The sequence below is a fragment of the Neovison vison genome, chromosome 1, assembly GCF_020171115.1.
Source record: "Neovison vison isolate M4711 chromosome 1, ASM_NN_V1, whole genome shotgun sequence".
Classification (NCBI taxonomy): Eukaryota; Metazoa; Chordata; class Mammalia; order Carnivora; family Mustelidae; genus Neogale; species Neogale vison.
In genome coordinates this window covers 179,390,931-179,414,347 of record NC_058091.1, presented here as the reverse complement: position 1 = coordinate 179,414,347, position 23,417 = coordinate 179,390,931, and positions in this window count along the sequence as shown.

Sequence of the window (23,417 nt, the reverse complement as noted above, 5' to 3'; positions counted from 1 at the left end):
AGTAATAGCCTTCTAAAAGAGAAAGCACTGGGTTCAGATGGGTTCATGGGTGAAATCAACAAAATATTTAAGAAATTATACCAATACTCTACAATCTGTTTCAGAGACTGAAGCAGAGGGAATACTTCCTAAATCATTCTATAAGCCCAGCATTATCCCAATACCAAACCAGACAAAGACACTAAAAGAAAACTACATACCAGGGTACCTGGGTGCCTCAGTCATTTAAGCCTCTGTCTTTGGCTCAGATCTTGATTTCAGGGTCCTAGGATTGAGCCCCATGTAAAGCTCCCTGCCCAGCACGGAGTCTGCTTCTCCCTCTCCCTCTGCCTCTCTCTCCACTCATGCACTGTCTCTCTCTCAAATAAATAAAATCTAAAATAAAATTTTAAAAAACCCACCAAACTACATACCCATATATCTAATGAACATCAAAATCCTTTAAAAATATTAGCAAATCAAACCCAACAATGTATTAAAAAATTATACACCCTGACCAAGTGAGATATATATATATATATGAAAGCCTGATTCAGAACTAAAAAATCACTGTAATTTTTTAAAGATTTTATTAACATTTCATTAATATTTCAACACTATATAAAATCCTAGCTGATGCAATCAGGTAAGAACAGGAAATAAAAGGCCCACAGATAAGAAATAAAACTGTCTTTTGCAGAAGACAATGATCATACATGTGGAAAATCCCAAAGAATTAAGGGGGAAAAAACCCTGTAGGAAGTAAGTGACTATACCAAGATTTCAGGATAAAATATTAATACACAGAAGTCATTGACTTTCCTATATACTAACAATGAACAAGTGGAGTTTAAAATAAAAAAAATCAATACTATTTACATTAGCACCCCCAAAAAGAAATGTTGAAATATAAATATAATAAAATATGTATAGGGTCTATATAAGGAAACCAAAAAACTCTGATGAGAAAAATCAAGTAAAAACTAAATAAACGGAGAAATATTCCATTTTTTGGACATCATGAATTCCACAGATAAGAAGACTCAAACTGTCAAGCTGTCTGTTCTTCCTAAGTTCATCTATAGGTTCAATGCAATCTCAATCAAAATTCCAGCAAGTCATTTTATCAATATCAACAAATCATTTTTGAAGCTTACACAGAAAGGCGAAACATCAACAATATCCAACATTTATTATAAAATCACAGTAATTAATGCAATGTGGTACTGGCAAAAGAATAGACAAATAGATCAATGGAACAGAATAGAGAGCCCAGAAACAGACACACATAAATATAGTCAACTGTTCTCTGACAAATGAGCAAAGGCAGGACAATGGAGTAAAAGATAGAATTCTCAACACATGATGCTCAACTGGAGACCCACACGAAAAAAATGTTTAAAAAATTATCGGTTTAGACCAAGACCTTAGACATTTGGAAAAATGAGCTCAAAATGGATTACAGACCTCAATTTAAATGCAAAACTGTAAAACTTCTTGAAGATAACATAGGATAATATCTAGATAACCTTGGGTTTAGGAATGACATTTTATATACAACACCAAAGGCATGTTTCATCCAAGAATATTAAGCTTGATTTCATTAAAATTTACACTTCTCTGCAGAAGAAAATTTCAAGAGAATGAGAAAAGAAGCCACATAGTAGAGAAAAATATTTGTAAAGAAGCCATCTGGTAAAGGACTCTTATGCAAAATATACCAAGAGTTTTTGGAACAGTAAGAAAATAAAATCTAATTTTAAAAAATCGACCAAAACCTTAACAGATACCATTTCAAAGAAGATCTACAGATGGCAAACAAGTATAGAAAAAATGCTCCACATCCTAAGTAATAAGGAAAATGGACGTAAAGTGCGATACCACTACATACCTATCACAACACCAAAATCCACTCTGCTGACACCACCAAATGCTAGCAAGGATATGGAGCAAGGATACTCTCATTCATTACAGGTGGGACTGCAAAATGGTACAACCATTTTGGAATACATTTAGGTGGTTTCTTTTACAAGTAAACCTACTCATACCATATGATTTAACAACTGGGCTCCTTGGTATTGACTAAAATGAGATGAAAACTTATGGCCACATGAAAGCCTTCCCATAAATGTTTATACCAGTTTCATTTATAATTCTCAAAACTTGGACACAACCAAAACGCTCTTCAGTAGGTGACTGGATAAACTATAGTTCATCAAGACAATGGACTATTCATCTCTACAAAGAAATGAATTCTCAAGCCATGAAAACACATGAAGGCAACTTTAATGCATATCACTAAGGAAAAGAAGCCATTCTGAGAAGGCTATATACTATCTAATTTCAACTGTGTGATTCTAAACAACAACAACAACAACAACAAAACAAAACAGACTACAGAGATAGTAAAAATGTTTAGTGATTCCGAGGGGCTGGAAGTTGAGGAAAGGATGAGTAGGTGGGGGCACTGAAGATTTTTAGCAGAGTGTAACCAGTCTGTTTAACACTCAGTAATGGATACATGTCATTATATTTTTGTTCAAACCCCAAAAATGTAGAACACCAGAAATGAACCCTAATGAACTTCAGGTGATAGTGATCTGTCAACAGAGGTTCATCAACTTCAACAAATGCACTTCTTTGCTCTAAGTTACTTATTATAGTGAGGGAGGCTATGTGTGGGGTACAGATCTGTGGACACTCCCTCTATTTCCTCTCAATTTCTCTGCAATCTTAAGAAACTCTGAAAAAACAGTTTACATTACAGGGGGAAAATAGTTTATAGAAACAGACTCCAAGATGACAGAGAGGTTAGAATGAATAGAAAGAGTTTTAATACCTATTATTGTCAAAGAGTTAAAGTAAAAGGCACAATGAACTAATAGATGGGAAATATCAGTGGAGAAATGGAAATAACAAAGAATTAAATGGATTTTAAAAATTCACTAAATAGAGTAATAGAGGGTAAGAAATTATACATTAAGAGTCAATAAACTTGCAGAAAGAGGACTAAAAATAATTCAGTATGAAGAACAGAGGCAAAAGGATTAAAGACAATAAAGAAAGACATGGTGGGCTGTGGGACAATAACAAGTAGTCTGTTCTATGTGTGACTGGAGTCCCAGAAAGATAGACGTGAAATAGAAAAAATAAAAAAATATAACTGAGAATGTACAAAGTTCAATAAAAAAGTCAAATTTCAGACTGAAGAAACCCATCAAGCCTCCAACAATAGAAACAAAAAACTTAAGACATAAGCACATATTTTCTTTATATTTTGAGATAAAATATTAAAATCTGAGAAGGTAAAGGACATTACTTCCAATAGAATTATTTCACAAATGAATTCTATTTGTCATCAAAATGGTGGAGGTGAAAAAAACAGTGTAGTAACATTTTGAAATGGCTGAAAAAAAAGTTTGTGAACTCAAAAATGTATATGTAGCAAAAATAACCTTCAAAACTAAAGGTAAAATCAGATCATTTTTAAACAAAAACAGAAATTTTGTTATCAGTAGACCTAAACCATAAGAAAAGCAAAGAAACCTCTCCAGGCTGAAGGGAAATGATGTCAGGCTGAAATTCAGATCCACAGAAAGAGAACAAGAACACTGGAAATTTAAGAATATAGGAAAATGTAAAAGATTGGCTCTTTTTTCAATTTTTGAATGCATTAAAGGCAAAGGTTTAAAAAATAATACTGTATTGTCAGAGATCATAATATATTAGAATTAAAATATATGTCATTAACAGCTCAATGGATAGATATAAACACAATTATATATTGTATGATTCTTATTTAAGTACAACAGTATAGTATTAATTCTAAGTAATTAATAATAATTATACATATGCTGAATAATAATCCTGAAAGCAAGCAATAAAGGCCTACAAAGAAGTACAGCTAAAATGTTAGAGGAAATAAATTGTAGATAATTAGCCAATAAGGCATATTGGTTATTAGGAATAAATACAATAAAAACACAGATGTAACAAGAATTAAAGAGATTTAACTTCATACAGACCAATAATTATCTCAAATGTAACTGACTTAAATGTCCCAATTACAAGTAGAGAATGTTAAAATGGATAAAAAGGAAACAAGATCCAGCTATTATCATTCCTATAGTGGACATTCTTTAAAGATAGAGTTGTTAAAGAGAATAATGGGAAAGATATTCCATGTAAACAGGAAGCATAATATTAACTAGCGTGAATTATATTGGTAAGGAGAGATATTTGATAATGATAATATTTCACTGATAATCATCAACATATTGAGAAAACATATTAAATCTAAATGCATCTGCACCTATTAGCAGATATCCCAACTACAGAAAAAAAAAAAGGCAAAAATATAGATGTAGAAAAATCCACAATTATAGTTGGATATTTAAAACCATTCTATTGAGTAACCAATTAGAAAAAAAAATCTGAAAAGTCTCAGTATATATAAAAGATTTCAACAGAACTATCAACCAACAACCTTAAGTGACAGTTAGGTCACGCTACTTACAACAGTCTTTTCAAGTACACATGGTAGATTCATTAAGTTTAACCATGTGCTGGGCATAGAAAATTCAATAAACATCATTTGAAATCTGACAGAATATAACTTCCAGTAACAATGAAAGTGAACTAGAAAATAATACCAATGAGATTCTGGCACAGTCCCACATATGTGGAAATCAAGGAACATATTTGTAAATAACCTATAGGTCAAAGAAGAAATCACAACAGAAATTACGATGGATTTTAAAATGATTAATAATGAAAACATTATGTATCCATTTAGGTGTAAGTTAGGTTGTCTTACTTGAGATTTTTCTTTTAAAAAAAAAAAAAAGATTTTATTTTTTTATTTGACACAGGGAGAGACACAGCAACAGAAGGAATACAAGCAGGGAGAGTGGGAGAGGGAGAAACGGGCTTCCCACTGAGGTGGGAGGCTGTTTGGGGGCTCCATCCCAGGGTCCTGGGATCATGACCTGAGCCGAAGGCAGATGCTTCATGACTGAGCCACCCAGGCACCCCAAATTTTTCTTTGTTCTTGAGGCCAATTTGGTCATATTAAGGATTTTTACACCTATGTTCATGAGGTGGTTTGGTCTGTACCTTCCTCTGCTTGAAAAGATGTTTGCCTGATTTGGGTATCTAGCCAATGCTGGCATTATGAACAACGGACTATTAATTCAATCATCAAAAAAGAATGAAATCTTGCCATTTGACATGATGTGGATGGAGCTAGAGTGTACACTGCTACGCGAAATAAGTCAGAAAAAGACAAATACTGTGTGATTTTACTCAAGCGATGAACGCAACAGAGGGTGGGGTGGGGGGAAGAAAAAAAATAGAGAGGGAAACAGATCATAAGCAACTCTTAAAGGCAGAGAACAAACCGAGGGTTGATGGAGGAGAGGAGGGTAGGGGCATGGGCTAGACGGGTGATAGACATTAAGAAGGACAATTGTTATGATGGACCTTGGGTGTTTTTCCCATTTAAGTGATGAACCACTGAATTCTACTCCTGAAACCAGTATTGCACTGAATGTTAACCAAGTAAAATTTAAAATAAGAATTGAAAAAAAGTCAACATCCACTTGCAATAAAAATTTTCAGTCAACAGGAACTGAAGGGAGATTCCTCAACCCGGCAAAGCGTATATGCCAAAACCTACATCAAAACCACATTTCTAGATGGAATACTAAAGACTTTCCTCCATAATGTATCAATGAAGAAAATGATACCAAAAAAAATTGCTCAGCTATTTTTTAACTTCAAGGATCTATGTTGTAAGAACTAATTACAGATTTAATATTGTTGTAAATAACAGCAAAACCACAGAAAATACAGAAATAAAATGTGGGTGAATGAATTAGGTGTGATAAAGCCCTTACTAAGGATTAAATTGAAAGCAGAACCTCCACAAAATAATCCATTCCAATTACATTAAAAGGTCAAGGTCTTGAATGGCATGGACAGATGCACGCACATACACACACAAGCAGATAAACGCTGAAGGACACTTCAACATGAGAAAATGTATTTGCACAGCTTACTTCTGTCCATCCATAAGTAATTGTCTAAACTGAACTAAATAGAGAACAGTAATATTGTTTCCCATAAAATGAGCAAGAACATGCTTTTTAAACAATGACCAACAAACATTTTTAAAGATACCAACCTTGGTAACGATGAAATAAATGAAAAAAAAAAAAAACTATTTGTAGTTTTTGTGGCTTTTTCCAATTTTAGTATATGTGCTGCCGAAGCGAGCACTTTGTGGCTTTTTCTTTTCTTTCTTTCTTTCTTTTTTTTTTTTTTTTTAGGGAGAGGGAAGGAGGTGATATTATTGTAGTAAAGATTTGAAAGGCCTGACTAAGCCCAGTGACCGGCCAGATGTGTGAAAATAGACAGTCTCAGAACTGTTGATGGGAATATAAAAAGGTAAAACTTTTCCAGGAAATAGTTTTACAGTATAGGCGCAATAATAACAACAAAAACAAAGCTATCCGTTATGATAATTTCCTATGCATCAGTCACAGGGCACTGCAACATGAAGTACCCTGCTGTTCTTGTCCCCACCACAAACTTATTTTCATCCCAATTTTAAAAATGATGAAACTGAGATCAAGCAATAAGGAACTTTCTGGAATTAACACAGACTAAGGGGAGGAATTCAAGTGCAGACAGACAAATTCCAGTGTCTATGATCTTCATTAATTATATACCTCAACGTTTAAATCTGTGTAGTCTCTAACCCAGTTTTTTGTTTTTGCTTTTGTTTTACTACTTTTTAATTTAAAAATCAATTATTTAACAGATAGCTTATTATTAGCTTCAGAGGTAGACTTCAGGGATTCATCAGCTGCATATAACTGTTGCATATAACCAGAGTGCCCCTCACCCTGTTACCCCTCTCAGCCCCTCTCCCCTTCAGCAACCCTCAGTTTCCTACGATTAAGAGTCTCTTGTGATTTGCTCCCTCTCTGGTTTTGTCTTGTCTGATTTTTCCCTCCCTCCCCTATGCTCTCCTGTTTTTTAACCCAGTTTAAAAAGAAAAAAAAAAAAAAATTTAACCAGAACTGAGAAAGGGAAGAGATAAGCACCAGATATTGATTAAAGGAAGTGAAACATGAAAACAACTTACATATCCATCAATATGGGGTTGGTTAAGTAGATTTGGTTGCCATATACATTCCAATATTATAAAGCTTTTTCAAAGGATGGTAAAGATATTTGTTGAAAGATATTTATTCAGAAGATATTTATTCAAAACACTACTTCTTATAAAAATCAGTTACTAAGCCAATTTATTATGATCACATTTACATGAAGTTCCAGACCTATAGTGTAGATGTCTATATCCATATATATAGATCTGATGAGCTGTTTGGAAACATATCCACCAAAATGTTATCATGTGATTAGCTCTCCTTGAAATCTTCAGTTTAAAAAATTTTTACAACATACTTTTACTTAAAGCCCACCACAGCATGAATTTTGGAATAAGATTTCATTCCTACCAAGACCTTTGTTGACAAGTTTTTAAAGCTCTCATCTTCAGATTCTTCACGTATGAAATAGAGAGAGCAACACCTTACCCAAAGGCCTGTTGAGAAAAAAAATTAAATAATAGCCATAAAATGCTCATACGGTGTTCACTCAAGGAGTTCAATAAATGGAGAATCAATTTGCCCAGAAAAGCTTTTCACACATCCTTGTCAAGCTTTGCAACCAAACGTCAATGGCTGACTCTACAGAATCTTCCAGCGGAATGGACTCTCCACACAAAGGTCAAATCAAGGAAACACTGGCCCAGCTGTGTCTCCCCCAGGCGGCTCAAGCTACCAGAAGACAGGCACAGCGCTCCTGCCCTGAAACAGCGCCCCCTGTCGGGGGAGCCACGTAACAACCCTCTTCTGACAAGCCTTGGGCTCATCTGTTCCCATACCTTATCTAAGACAACCCAGCTCTGTGTTCCCGTCTGCTGTAAGTCAACGAACATACCCACATCACAAGGGCGCCACATAATGAAATTTCCAGAGTGTGCAAATGGAGCCGTTTTAAGAAGCCCGAGCAGATCCCACTCCTTAGTAAGCAGATGCCGGGTTACAAGAAAACATCACCATGACAGACAAATTCAGATAGCGCCTAAATGGATGAGGAAGAGTTGCAGAGCTACCCAGGTCTCTCTCCTTAGTCAAAAACTCTCATTAAAATAAATGAGGCTGCTCATTTCAGAAGAATTTAAAAAAAAAAAAAAGGTTTGGGGCATCGAATTGGAAGAGATGTTCATTCCCACTCATCAAAAGGAGCAGAAATCCTTATCCTGTAACACCCACAGCTGCACACCACACTCAGCCCACCTCTCCTTATTAATGTTCTTATTAAATGTATTCTGTCCATCTGTGCTCAAGCTCATTTTTCCCCCTTCTGAAACACCATTTTTCCCCCTTCTGAAACACCATTTCACTTTTCATGTAGGAAATAATTAAATTTGTTTATCTCTGGCTAATGCCACGTTGAGTTCAAAGCGGAGGAGAAAGATGTGGGTTACCGCCTTGCCGGCAACTAGTAAGTTTCAAATCCGCCCCATACCCTGAACTCCACAGCCGGCCGACTGCTGTTCCTGACTCCCAGTCCCCAGCTTCCGGTTCACATTCTGTTGTGCTCACATTCCTTGGTGCACTGCCGACCCCCACGAGCCCCCACGTAAGATCTGCTTGTAATGTAAGAACATGTGGAGAAATTATGTGTTTTTGTCACACCCTATTAAACGGTATTCAAAACACAATGCCCCAGAAACTAAATTGATTGTAGGTTTTATAACCCTTTTCAGGGTAATGGAAACAATTCAGGACCATGAAAGAAAGCACAGCGAGTGCAGCTGTGGGAATCTTTGACCGCTCAGCTCCGCAGTCCTGTCCTGGCTTTGGTGGTTACAGTTCAGCTGGATTCCATTCCTCTAGATCTTTGACAAATCATTCCAGATTAATGGGCTACAAAAATGTTCCACATTTCAGGCTGAGGAGGTGTATCTTCTGACTGATTCTGAATCGGGCGGGAGGCTGGGCAATATCAAGAGGTAGGAAGACAGTTTCCAGCCACTGCGCTGTTATTGCGTGTATTTTTGTGGTTGTTCTTTTTTTGCATATCCAGGTTCGAAAACCAGGACGCACAGAGTTAAGGGACCTGCTGCGGTCACATTCCCCTAGCTGTCATACCACTGGGACTCTTCTCTTGTGCATATAAGGAACGACTCGGGCTGCAAACTCATGACTCCATCACACTTTGGAATCACAAGGATGTTGTCATGTTTTAAAAATGACAAGGAGCATGTCCTTCTCTTTGGCTGACCAGTAACCCCCAACTTCAGAGCTGCCTGGTCAGGCCATGCCTTGATCCTGTCACCTATCATAAGCGATCACTCACTCACTCATTACCTGCACTGCACGTTGCTCCATCAGAAAAACATCTGTGAACATTATTTGACAAATTGATCGCTAAATGAGCCATTAGCTAAAGGGGCTTTCAGATTGCCTCTAGGAAGCCAGAGTGGCCCGCAGAAGAAAAATGCTTACAGATGCAAAGCAGTGATTAGAAAGGGAGAAAGGACTCTTGTCCCAGCGCTCCCGGGAGGGTGCTGGGGGGTGGGGGGGGGAGTGAGCGAAAGGGGGGATGGGGGGAGAGAGGTGGCAGTAAACCATATCCTGTGAGAAAATCCACCTTCTCTAAAGGAAACTGTTTATTAGCAGCAGTAGTAAAACTGCTTAATTCCCTCAGCGCCTCAAGGGAGAAACCTAAGCCTTTGTGAACTAAGAGAAAGGGGGCAGCGGAGCCGGTGGCACGCTCATCCAGAAGGGAGAGCTGGGAAAACAGCGTTAGTCATTCTACCGTCCCCACGTGCCAAGAGCCGACAGGTGTGCAGTTTACCATTGTTCAGACAGTTTACCATTGATACCACAGTAGAGAATGCATCCTCTGCTCCAGTGTGTGGGAGCAAACAGCTGTCTCCCTGGCTCAGGATACAGGCAGAGGAGCAAGGGAGGAGGAGGGAGAGAGGGACACAGATTTCTTCCCCATTAGCCTCCGTGGCAAGGCTTTGATTCACCAACCGAAAACACATGGTCTTCCTGCGAGACGCCTTACATATGGGCAGGTTCCTCCCAGGGGCTCCAAAGAGAGCCCACAAACCATAGAGGGAGACTTCAAGGTCAACAAATGTACAGAGAGGCCAAGGTCCGATAGTGCCACACCAGTAAGAAAGCGGTGCACACAACAGTCCTTAAGGAAATGCCTTTTATAAATCCTGCGGGTCTCCTACTGCGGACAGATGTTTGTGATTTGGGGGGGGGGGGAAGAATCTTGAATCAAGAAAGGTTATTTTGATCCAAAATATTTTGATTCCTGTCTTGCTTGGAATGGAAACTGTGTGAGTGCCAAATTCCCCGGAGAGAGGAAGGAAAAGCCCCCAGATGCAGTAACTCTAAGTCCGCAGTCACCAAGACGCCTTAGGGGCTGAGGTCGGAAAGGCTCACCGAGGGTCACCAGGCATCATGTTCTCCTCTAATAAAGGACGAGAACCAGACATCTGCATCTATGGCTCTCCCAATTGAAAATTTGGTGAATACCAATAAAATCGACACTGCGTCTATTTACAAGGGAGAAAATGGATCCCGTCCAACCGTCCATGGAACTTGAGAAACGCTGGCTTTCTCCCAAAAGCCCAGGTATTTTTCTAATAAAATAAGAAGTCAACTTCAAACGGCTCTAAACTCATGACCTAATGGTACAATCACACCCGGAACCCCTTAGGCTCACCCTGGACCCCACTAACCCAATCCTGCAATGTTAACATAAGCCGGAGGGATTGAATGACCCAGCAAAGCAAGCTGGTTTCAAGGGAAGAACGGAGGGTCCTCCATGGAACAGTCTCTTTTCGGGGCAACGGAGATTAATCCACTTACTTCCTTTACCAAACCGAAACATCCCAATTCACACGCCTGGTAAATACATGCTGAAGATTTCACGTACTTTTTCTCCAGGTTCTGTGACAGCACTGAGGATGGGTCCTTCACGCAGAGCTCGGCTGACTCCTTCCAACCTTGCCTGCCCAGTCAGTAAGCACCGGGTGGGGGAAATCCTGAAGAATGAGGAAGGGCAGTGAGCAACTCCTTTCTGGGTCCCTGAAAAAACTTTTTGGGCCCAAGATGGAGTCGTTCCTGCTGGGGACACCACGTGGGCCAAGGGAGGAAACAGGTTTTTCAGTTCCTGTAAATGCTCTCTGCTCCACCAGAAGTGCATCACGTGTAGTCGATCTCCAAACGCCAGGCCAACCTGGACCTAATCACCAAAACAAGGCCGACGACTGCCTCCAGCCAGCTGGGTATTTTCTATTCGTCTTTTCCTTGTTTTTCATTCTTTACCCTCTAAGAGCTTCCCGCCTTCCCCTCCATTTTGTAGTCCTCCCAAGGAGACCGTCCTGTTCATAAACCCTTATATAAACTTGCATCATCTAAATTGTTGTTCCTTCTCTGAGCCACTCGAACCCCCAGGTTCGAGTCACCCTCACATTCTCTCCTCGCTGGCCGGGGAGCCTCCTGGCCCAGAACTCAGCACACCTGGACCCTGTCCCTCTTGCTCTGCCTGGGAACAGGTGAGGCCTCAGAGAGCCCCCACCATATACACCTCGTTAGAGTCTGGGATCTGTCGGCTTTGTTCACGTTTTGTCACCCTTCCTAAACGTGTGCCTCTGCTTCTTTGTACTCCGAGATTTTATTTATTGTAGGGACTGTTCCTGCAGGAAATAAACGGAAGTTGTCTGTAAAAAAAAAAAATAAATAAATAAATAAATAAATAAATAAATTGTTGTTCCTGATCATTTTTGTTGTTTGGGGGGCGGGGGGGAGGGAGTGTTTGCTCCTATGAACTGTTCCCTTATTTTCCCTTGAATCCTGGGGCGAGTCTTTGGAAAAATCTTTCCATACAATGTCTTCTCAGATGGAACTCTGAGGAGGTTGGTTAAGGGAGTATAAGTTATGAAAAAGAATAAATTACAATAAATGGTAAATAAGCCAATGAACTGTATGGAATAACCATTCAAATGGAAGCATTTCCAGGCTTTAAAACATTGTCAGGCACTACTGCTTTTGGCCAACATGGAACATCAGAGAGCAGTTTTACCTTCTGTTAAAATTAAATGCAAAATGGAGACCAGACTTGAGAATTCCCAGCACAGAAAAGACCACTTAAACCATGTTAAGCAAAACTAAATCCATCTTATTTCATGAACATAAGCAAACCTTAAGTTATTTTTTGTAAATGCCTCTGACAATCATAAAAGAAACTTAAATCATCATCCTGAAGATGGTAGGAAATAATCCCTTTTATCCAATCCTCTGCCTTCTGGAAACCCTCACTGTAGCGACCAGTCATTGTAAAGGGTAAAGATCCTCTCCATTTTCACTTTTTAAGCTGATGTATGACTTCATGCCCAGGAGCTTCATGTCATTCCTTGAATTTGAAGGTTCCCAGTTTGCAAGTTGATCTTCTATGCACAAGAAACTCTTCCAAATGTTATTTATTGATTTGGTGGTTTTAATTTTGCTATTTCTGAATTTGAGGCAGTTTCCTGCATCAGAAGTGAGACCCAAAGGAGACTCCCTAATAATTCCAAGGCCAGGGACACTTGGGTAGCCCAGTTGGTTAAGCATCTGCCCTCAGTTCAAGGTCATGATCTTGAGGTCCAGGATGGAGCCCCAAGTCAGGATCCCTGCTCAGCGAGGAGTCTGCCTTTCCCTCTCTCTCTGTCCCGCCAACTCCCACTCATAATTTCTCTCTCTCTGTCAAATAAATAAATAAAATCTTAAACAAGAATAATAATAATTCTGAGGCCAGTGAGCAAGTGGGTGCTGGTTCAGAGCCCACTGAGTCCCCAGCTTTCTTAACACTCTAGCATTTGAGGATTTCTCTTGAATCTGAGCTCTGCTTCCTCTGTTTCGAATTCTCCATTTTTATCATGCATTCATGTATTTTGTTTGTTGAAGCTTTTGAATAGTCGCCCAACTTTGTTCAAAAGAGGGGGAAAGACATGATTCCCTGTGTTCTGTAACAGCTATTAAGAAACAGGACCCCTAATACTTAAGATGCCGGGGGAACATAAAGGCCAAGATGGGTTTCACCAGGTCTGCGATTCTTTCTCCACTTTCCTTAAAAAGTGCTTCTGGGAAGGGTGCCTAGGTGGCTCAGTGGGTTAAGCCTCTGCCTTCACCTCAGGTCATGATCCCCGGGGCCTGGGCTCTAGCCCCGCAGCGGGCTCTCTGCTCAGCAGGGAGCCTGCTTCCCCCTCTCTCTCTGCCTGCCTCTCTGCCTACTTGTGATCTCTGTCTGTCAAATAAATAAATAAAATCTTAAAAAACAAAACAAAACAAAAAAACCCTGCTGTGTGCCCACTGTGGACCAGGATCTTCTGCCTTTTTGAAAAATGGGTGAACGTTTGGATAACTTAAAATTAGGCCACCCTGGGGAACCTTAAACTTATGGCAAGAGAATCTACCTACAGGGGAATCCTTGAAGAAAGAGAATCTGAAACCTCTGAGAGACGATTGGAATACATACTTTGATCAGGCTGAAGAAGCTACCTAAAGACAAAATGACTCCAAAAATAGCTTCTCTAAAAGAATCTTTAAGCAATTCAGGTGACCTTAACCTAGTCCATCTGCCAAAAACAAAATATGGATGCAGCTATTCTTCAGAAATTCATATTATTGTACCTGAAACGTGGCTAAAATTTTTCAGTGTAAGCTCTAAGGTCTGTTTGTGTCTATGTGTTTATGGACATCTATGTATATGAATATATTATGTATATGTGGTATTTTTAAAGAGTTCTATTTAATTGTTCTAAAAAAAAATAAGAGCTTATATTGACTGAGTATTCCTAAAACTCTCAGAAATATGGAAAGCAACCTGAGTGTTTTGTAAGTTCACATGATCTGAGATAATCTTTGATAAATAAAAGCTAGTTTAGATTTGTTAGTTAAGAAAAGCAGGTGAGTCTTCATGTTATCACCATTAAGTGTAATAAAAAGTAATATAAATAATATATTTATATATTGAGAAGCAAATAATATTTTTGTGATCTATGATATTATAAAATAATAACTATCATTGTAATTGATAACATTATATTAGGACATGCCTGATTATTAGGGACTTCATATAATTTCTGGAATATTTATATTAAAATATACACCCATGTAAGTATAATCGAAGAAGGTTAAACATTACTTTTCATTTACATTGTTTCCCAAAAAATTTAATGTATCAAATAAACCCAAATCAATTAACATTTCTCTTTTTTTTTAAGATTTTATTTCTTTATTTGATAGAAAGGATCACAAGTAGGCAGAGAGGCAGGCAGAGAGAGAGTGAGGAGGAAAACAGGCTCCCCACTGAGCAGAGAACCTGATGCGGGACTCCATCCCAAGACCCTGAGATCATGACCTGAGCTGAAGGTGGAGGCTTAACCTACTGAGCCACCCAGGTGCCCCTAACATTTCTCTTTTATAAGGTGAAAGAAAAACTCTTTTGAGATCTCATATATATAGATAGATAGATAGATAGATAGATATAATAATTTAAAGCTCGTTTTCTACCTGGGTTTATTAGTCAAATAAGCTCATGCTATTTCTTTGTTACAAAATTGGTCAACAAGAAAAATAACTTGATGGTTAGCAGTTTGATGTCTAATTCAAGTACAACTTTTAAAAGAGTAATTCAAATAGACATAAAAAAGATAAGTTTATGCCAAGTTAAACTGAATAATGGACATTCATTGAATATCTAGATCATTTCCAAGAAAGATAATATACAGAGACAATTGCTAAACATAGTTTATTTACTTTTGACTCTTTAATTTTTTAGAGAGACAAAAGATCTTTGGGTCTATCAACAAATGTGTGTTAGGTCACATAAAAAATCTATGAAAAACATATATCTCTAAGAATTAGACATTTTATAATTAGATATTTAGAAATTTGTTAACCTTCTACAGGATGCACATATGGGGTAGTTCAGAACTGCCTGACCCTAATTTTCACTGTAAATGTTATTGACAGTTAAAATTAATAATCAATATCTAAAACTACTAGAAACTGCTCTTATTAGAACAAAGGAAACCACTATATGTACAAACTATGGAAAGAAAATGGGATATATTTTTATATGAAGAATATGCAAGGAAGAGGATATGTTTTTGTGAAGGAAAAAGAAAGTAATGTTGTCTAAAATAAAATCACTAGTTGTTCCAGATTAAGAAAGGAAAAGACTAAGACAAGATCTAAATAGATATAAAATTGTTGAAAGTTTGTGGAAGTGAAATTTTTTTTAAAAGATTTTATTTATTTATTTGACAGAAAGAGAGATCACAAGTAGGCAGAGAGGCAGGCAGAGAGAGAGGGGGAAGCAGGCTCCCGGCCAAGCAGAGAGCCTGACGCAGGGCTCAGTCCCAGGACTTGAGACCATGACCCGAGCCAAAGACAGAGGCTCAACCCACTGAGCCAACCAGGTGCCCCTGGAAACAAAATTTTAAGTTACAAGGTCAAAGCTGGCTAAATTTAATTGATTTATTTAAAAGGATTTTTTAAATGAGGCCAATAATGTGCCAATAAAAGATAGAGTTTCATTTCTTCTCTGTTAGAGCCACAGAATTTCTTAGATTATTGGTCCACTCTTTTAAAAAGATGATAAAAGATTTTTCTTTATATTTAATGTAATCTGCCTAGGAAACAAGGACTCTTTGTCCTACGAAAATATTTCCTGTGCTCCACCATTGCCTTTATCAGGTTTTAGATTACTGAGAAACACTGAGCCTTTTCTATTTTAAAAGAACTAAGGTATTTTACAACTATGTAACCTTCTGTATTTGCCTATGAAATCGTTCAACCATTTGGTTGAATGGATAACCAAGTAGTGTTTCACAATGACCTGTGATCCTATGTGGTCCAGTATTTTAAATCTTTGGACATTTTTAACAAACTTTCCCAAATCAAATTCTGAAGGAAGTATTTTTGACCTTCAACAAACTGAAATTTTCCAGAGGGTTCCTGGAAGATCTCAAAAGAGTTTTTCTTTCACCTTATAAAAGAGAAATGTTAGTTGATTTGGGTTTATTTGATACATTAAATTTTATGGGAAACAATCTCAAATGAAAAGTAACGTTTAACCTTCTTCGATTATGGGATTAAAAATGGGATGACTGAAACAAAGCTGTGTATCAATGGAAAACTATAGTATATCCATTATCAAATTCTAGCTTTGTTAAGAGTGTTTTAAAGTTTTGTTATCTTCTCAAAACCTTTGAAGAAATCACAACAGCTCATATATGGACCACCTTCAAGCCCGTTGCTGGATGGGTTAATCAAGAAAGTTCAACAGAACACCAGACAACATCTTCAAAAGACAGTCAAATTACAAACCAGGACAATCCCATTACATGAAAACTGCCATCCTCATTCCATCATCTAAAGATACTTTGAACTCAAATATTTTTTATTTTTTTAAAGATTTTATTTAATTATTTGACAGAGAGAAAGATCACAAGTAGGCAGAGAGGCAGGCGGGGGGGGGGGGGCGGGAGCAGGCTCCCTGCTGAGCAGAGAGCCCGATGTGGGGCTCCATCCCAGGACCCCGAGATTATGACCTGAGCAAAAGGCAGAGGCTTAACCCACTGAGCCACCCAGGCGCCCCTGAACTCAAATCTAGAAATTTTCTCAGATAGATGCTCTCTGAACTGAAAAATTGAGTTTAGAATTTACTTTAATTATTAACTTTTGTTTTTCTTTCATTTTCATAGAAATTTCTCATTAAATTATCTAGTTGCTCACATCATACAGAGGTCTTCTTTAGGTGAACTTTTACCTGCAACACTGTCTGAACATCCTTATGCTCATCCTGTCCTAAGTAATCATGAGGATAAGTGAATGCTAACACATCAAGGTTTCCCTATGTAAGTAAAAACAAAACAAAACAAACAAGAAAACCCACACAACAACAACAAACCAGATTGACGTAAAAGGGCAAAAGTTCATCTTGAGGGGCGCCTGGGTGGCTCAGTGGGTTCAGCCGCTGCCTTCAGCTCAGGTCATGATCTCAGGGTCCTGGGATCAAGCCCGGTATCAGGCTCTCTGCTCAGTGGGGAGCCTGCTTCCCCCTCTCTCTCTGCCTGCCTCTCTACATGCTTGTGATCTCTCTCTGTCAAATAAATAAATAAAATCTTAAAAAAAAAAAAAAAAGTTCATCTTGACTTTAACCCATTTGAGTTATTTAGTTGGTTAAATCATAGCTCCTGGAAATCTCTGATCTGGGGAATTTTTTCCAGTCTTGACCATTATTCTCCTTATATTCATCATGTTAGCCTCTCTGGGGTATTGTGTACTTCCAAAAGTTTTCAATGCCTTTTGGCAGCCACTCACACATCAAATGTTACCCATCAGGATTAAACAACCTGGAAAAACTCAATGGTCTCACCATCTTTGTTCATGATGATGGTACATTTGTTGCTAACAGCAACTACAGGACCCTCTGTCCTAAGGACTCAACTAGAACAAAGGACATGAGCTTCTTTGGCATCAACAGTGGGAACAGATTGTAACACTGTACTAACGCGTCATACTCTTTGCCTATTGAGATAATGACCAAAAGGGGGGAGTTGTTAAAATTAAATACAAAATGGCGGCTGGGCTTCAGAATTTCCTTACCAGAAAAAAACATGTAAGCCACATAAACAGAACTAAGTCTATCTTACTTAGGGAACGCAAAACTTCACTTAGGTTATTTCTTGTAAATGTCTCCGACGGTCATAAAAAAGAAAAGGTCATCTGCATAAAAATAATACAAGATAATCACTTTTAACCAATCCTTTGTTGTCTGGAAACCCACCACTGCAATAACCAGTCACTGTAAAGGGTAAATAATTCCTCATTTGTAATTTGAAGCCATCCTATAAGTTCATGCCCTAGAGCTTCATAGCTCACAGTCTATGAATGGGAAGGCTCCCATTGTGGAAACTATTCTGAAATGCACAATAGACTCTTATTACTAAATAATATTTATTGACTTATTTATTTATTGGACACTATTAAACTATTTATCTATTAAACTTTATTGCTTGACGGTTGCTATTTCTGGATTTTTGATACCAAGTACCTGCAACAAGTAAAACCAGTAGGTAAAATACGAAGTATCTGACTCTAGGACTCAAATAATAAATTCCAGAATTCTCATGGAGAGAAAGTAAAGATGAAAATAATTGTGTTAAAAGGAATTCAAGATGTACTGTTATGAGAGAGAGAAATGTGATCCATGGCCTGAGACAGTGTCTGGCACAGACAGCTTAACAAGTAGCTGTTCACTGAATCAGTTAAATCTAAAAGCTAACAAAAAGTGACAAAATTAAGCTTTCTTAGTAACCATCAAAGGAGTGCAATTAGATACCGATCCGAGTCATCGCAGTGTTGAGACACATTGATGGTGTGAGTCACAAGGTAAGCAGGTGGTTCTGAGGTGAGAGCCTAGGTGAGTCATTTCCAGAGAAGGGGAAGGAAAGTCCCAGCTGATGATGATGACCACAGAGGTCAAGAAGGCCATGCGAGATCTGGAGAATCCAGAGTCAAAGAAGGTTAAGTTTTAAAGCCAACAGATTAAAATCAGCCAAGAAAGATGGGGCAGAGGTAACTCTAAACACTTAAGTAAATTTCCTATTAAGAAACAAGGCGGGGGAGCATGGCAGGAATGAGTTCAAATATTTCAGAAATGAAAACACTTGAATAGATGAACAACTCCTTCGAAAAGCTAGTGTGTCTCAGATGAGTTTAAAGAACAGAAAGGAATCCAAGGAATGGAAGATGATACTCCTCCCTACATATCCTCCCCCTCAAGAAGGAAAGTTTCAAGGCCAAGAAACACGCTCCCATCCATGGAGATGAAATCGAAAACAACAGTGTTTTGTTTTTCACTTGTCAGATGGACAATTATGTTAAATAAAGCATTGACACTATCAAGCACTGGTGAGGAAGGGGAGAGGGGAGTCCTTTCCTGTGTTGCTGGGGGGTGAGGTTTAATTGGTACAGCCATACTAGAGAGCCACGGGCAGAATCCAGTGAGAGGGCAAATGCCTGGATTCCACAATTCAGGGATTCCATTTACTAATACACCTGAGAGAAGTTCTTCCATCTGTTCTCAAGATACGGAATGATGCAGCCTAGAGACACCGAACAATACAGAACCATATACGTGGCTTGTACAAAGATATACTTTGCAGTGTAGCTTGTAATAGTGGAAAATGGGAAACGACATAAATGTCCATCGATAATGAAATATAAAAACAAAGGGGCGCCTGGGTGGCTCAGTGGGTTAAGCCTCTGCCTTTGGCTCAGGTCATGATCTCAGGGTCCTGGGATCGAGCCCTGCATTGGACTCTCTGCTCAGCAGGGAGCCCGTTCCCCCCACCTGCCTCTCTGCCTACTTGTGATCTGTCACAAGTCTGTCTCTGTCAAATAAATAAATAAAATCTTTAAAAATAAATTTAAAAAATGTGATGCATCAGGGCTCCTGGATAGTTCAGGCAGTTGGATGTGTGACTCTTGATTTTGGCCGGGGTCACAGTCTCAGGGTCCTGGGATTGAACCCTGTGTGGGTTCTGCACTTAGCAAGGAGTCTACTTGAGGATTCTGTCCCTCCCTCTCCCTCTGCTCCTATTCCCCATTCGCCCATGCATGTGCTCATACTCACGTCCTCTCTCTTTCTCTCTCTCAAATAAATAAATCTTTTCTAAAAATGTGGTGTAAAATTCAGTGTAGCAGTTAAAATAACAAGATCTACATATACTAACAAAATTGGATTTTTTTTAAAAAAACAGTATGATTTTCAAATAAAATGCATCGCATGCTACATGAAGTATGACATCAGGTATATAAATCTAAGATGACAAAAATCCTACGGTGTACCTTTTAAGAATGATGGGCAGGTATGTAAAAGCATATGCAGAGATGAGAAAAGCACAAAACTCATGATCGTGGGTGCTCCGGGGAAGTCTGGGAAAGGCAACAAGTGTTGGTTAAGAGACCTTTAGCTCTGTCTGTGATATTTCATTTCTTAAGAAAAAAAGAGGGGGGGGGATTAAAATGTCAACAGTTACTAATTCTTGGTTGTGTGAATACGTGTTTATTATATCTGTGTTCCCTTTCATTTAAAAAGATTTTCAAAAGCGAAAGCCATAGAAGACAACTTATAATGAAAAGAAAGAGAAAAAACACCCGGAATCATTTTGGGATAAGAATTCATGAAGCTGTTCAATTGGTTTTTGAGAACAGTTCACCTCCAGAGCTATAGTATGATCCTCACCTAGACAGAAGGTATGGAGTTTTTTTTACAAGTATGAACATAGCAGAAAAAAGTACATAATATCTGGCTTACATGAGGCATATTTAAAAGCATATGACTATATCCCTCTGGATAGAGTGGAAAAACTGCTATAAATCCCAATTCATCCCCTAGTGCTCAGGGTTCCCCCCACTTCCATGTTCTCAAGGAACTTTGTTTCTCCTTCTCATCTTCCCATCCTCCATAATTAATCCATAACACCCTCCATGGGATCATTTCTGTCAACCTACAGCTATTCTTGTGTGTTCAGAAAATCCTCCCTGACTCCAACTGGCCCTCTGACAACTGGCCCCATTTCTCTCTTCCTCTCATAGCCGTTTTAGGCTTCTCTGGGCTCACCGTCTCTACTTTCTCACCTCCTGTTCACTCATCCACGACTCCAATGACGCATCCCTAACCTGCCACTTGAATGTTCTCATTGATAACCTCAGCGCACACTTGTGTGTCTCCATCATTCCGACCTTCTGGCTCCATTCTCCCTGAAAAGGTCTCGTTCAGTCTGGTATCTTAAACCCTGCCCCCCCCATATGCTGATAATACCCAAAGTTGATTTTCAGTCCAAGCTTTTCTCTTCCATATTTGTTTATGTGGAAATGTAAACTTTAAGTTTCTACTTGATATCTCCTAGGTGTCTTAATTTTAACAGGTCAAGAGAAGAAATTCTTTTTTTTTTTTTTAAGATTTTGTTTACTTGACAGACAGAGATCACCAGTAGGCAGAGAGGCAGGCAGAGAGAGAGAGGGAATCAGGTTCCCCGCTGAGCAGAGAGCCCGATTAGGGGCTTGATCCCAGGACCCCGGGATCATGACCCGAGCCAAAGGCAGAGGCTTAACCCACTGAGCCACCCAGGTGCCCCGAGAGAAGAAATTCTTGATTCCCAGGCCCCAGACTCTATTCAAGCTTCCCCCACACCACCCCCCAATTATCTCCAGTTGCACAATCCCCAAAAGTGCTTAAGTAGGCTTCATCCTTCCCTTTTGATACACCCTATGCTCATCATCTCTGTAATTTTGCTCCTATGTTTCATGAATTTGGCTAGAGTCCCTTTGCTTCCTTCTATTCCCTCCAGCCCCATCCCCATCCAAGCCACCCTTATTCCTGCTCAGACCAGGACCAAAGACCTCAGACCAAAGACACTCTGGCTTGTGTTCTGACTTTTATTCTTGCCCTCTACAGTCTATCTACCATCCACATCACAGACAGAAAGATCTTTTCAAAATATAAATCATGTTATTCCAAACCTTAAATCTTTCAATGCTTCCCATTAACCTGAGCATAAATTCTGATTACTTAAAATGGCCTACAGCACCCTGCGCTATCTAGTGACTGATTTTCTTCCCAATTTCAGGGTGTCCCACCTCTTAACCTCACTTGCGGTGCTTGAACTACAATGTGTTTTCTGTTCATTGATGGCAACAATCTCTCTCACCTCCTTGGCATCAGCCCTAAGTTCTGCATGGTTGGTCCTCTCGTAGGTCTTCCCATGGATTGGATGATACTGCATTCAAGTGAACAGGATAAAGAGAAGCCAGAGGAACACCAATTGTTGGGAGCAGTAGTTCTCAACCCTGACTTGCGTATTGGATGCAAGATCCCCTCCAGACTAACTCAACCAGGATCTCTGCGAGTAGAGCAGGGGAATCAGTCTTTGTATGACCCATTCCCCTGCCGTAGGCAGATCAAACATGCAACCAGGACTGAAAGTCACTGGCTTGTGAAGATCACAGGTTTCCTAATGCTCTCCCCTTTGATCACTTGCATGGTGTTCAGCCTCTGCACATTCTAAGTCACCTTAGAAACAATTTTAAATACCAGTTCCCAAGTCCTATCCTACAGGTACACCAGAAGCCCTGAGGATGCTTCCCAGGCATTGGTATTCCAAACCCACCTGCAGATGATGGCAACAGGCTGTCGTGGTTGAAAACCACTGGCTTAAAGAGTAGCATCATTGGTAAAGAAAATATCTTTTTGTTTAGCAGTTGTTTGGAGATGTTCCATCATAAGTTTATCCTCTTGGAGACTATGGAACACAGAGGTGAGAGGCACTCCGCTCAACATCCATGCTCATTCTGTAATGAAACCCCTTCTCCCCTCCAACACTCAGATCTAACAATGGCAACCTTCCAGTACTGGCTTTGGAAAAAACAAAACTGTAACCTTACATATACCTCTCTACCATCTCCACCTGAAGCTTTCGGCAAAAGTTTCCTTGTACCCCAAGAAATTAAAAATAGAGCTTCCCTATGACCCTGTAATTGCACTACTGGGTATTTACCCCAAAGATACAGATGTAGTGAAAAGAAGGGCCATCTGTACCCCAATGTTCAGGGCAGCAATGGTCACAATGGCCAAACTGTGGAAAGAACCAAGATGCCCTTCAACGGACAAATGGATAAAGAAGACACGGTCCATATACACAATGGAATATTATGCCTCCATCAGAAAGGATGAATACCCAACTTTTGTAGCAACATGGACGGGACTGGAAGAGGTTATGCTGAGTGAAATGAGTCAAGCAGAGAGAGTCAATTATCATAGGTTTCACTTATTTGTGGAGCATAACAGATAACACCGAGGACATGGGGAGATGGAGAGGAGAAGGGAGATGAGGGAAATTGGAAGGGGATGTGAACCACGAGAAACTATGGACTCTGAAAAACAATCTGAGGGTTTTGAAGGGGCGGGGGGTGGGAAGTTGGGCCAGCCTGGTGGTGGATATTGTGGAGGGCACCTATTGCATGGAGCACTGGGTGTGGTGCATAAACAATGAATCCTAGTATGCTGAAAAGTAATTTTAAAAATTAAAAATTAAAAAAAGAACTAATAATGTACTATATGCTGGCTAACCGAACATAAAAATAAAAAGTAGCACTTAAAAAAAAAAAAAGGTTCCTTGTACACGGATGGTTGCTTCTACTGCCTCAGCCAAACTCAAAGGGGACCGGGCAGGAAGCAGTTAACTCAGCAGGCCCAGGAGGCCCAGGGCCTATGCACAC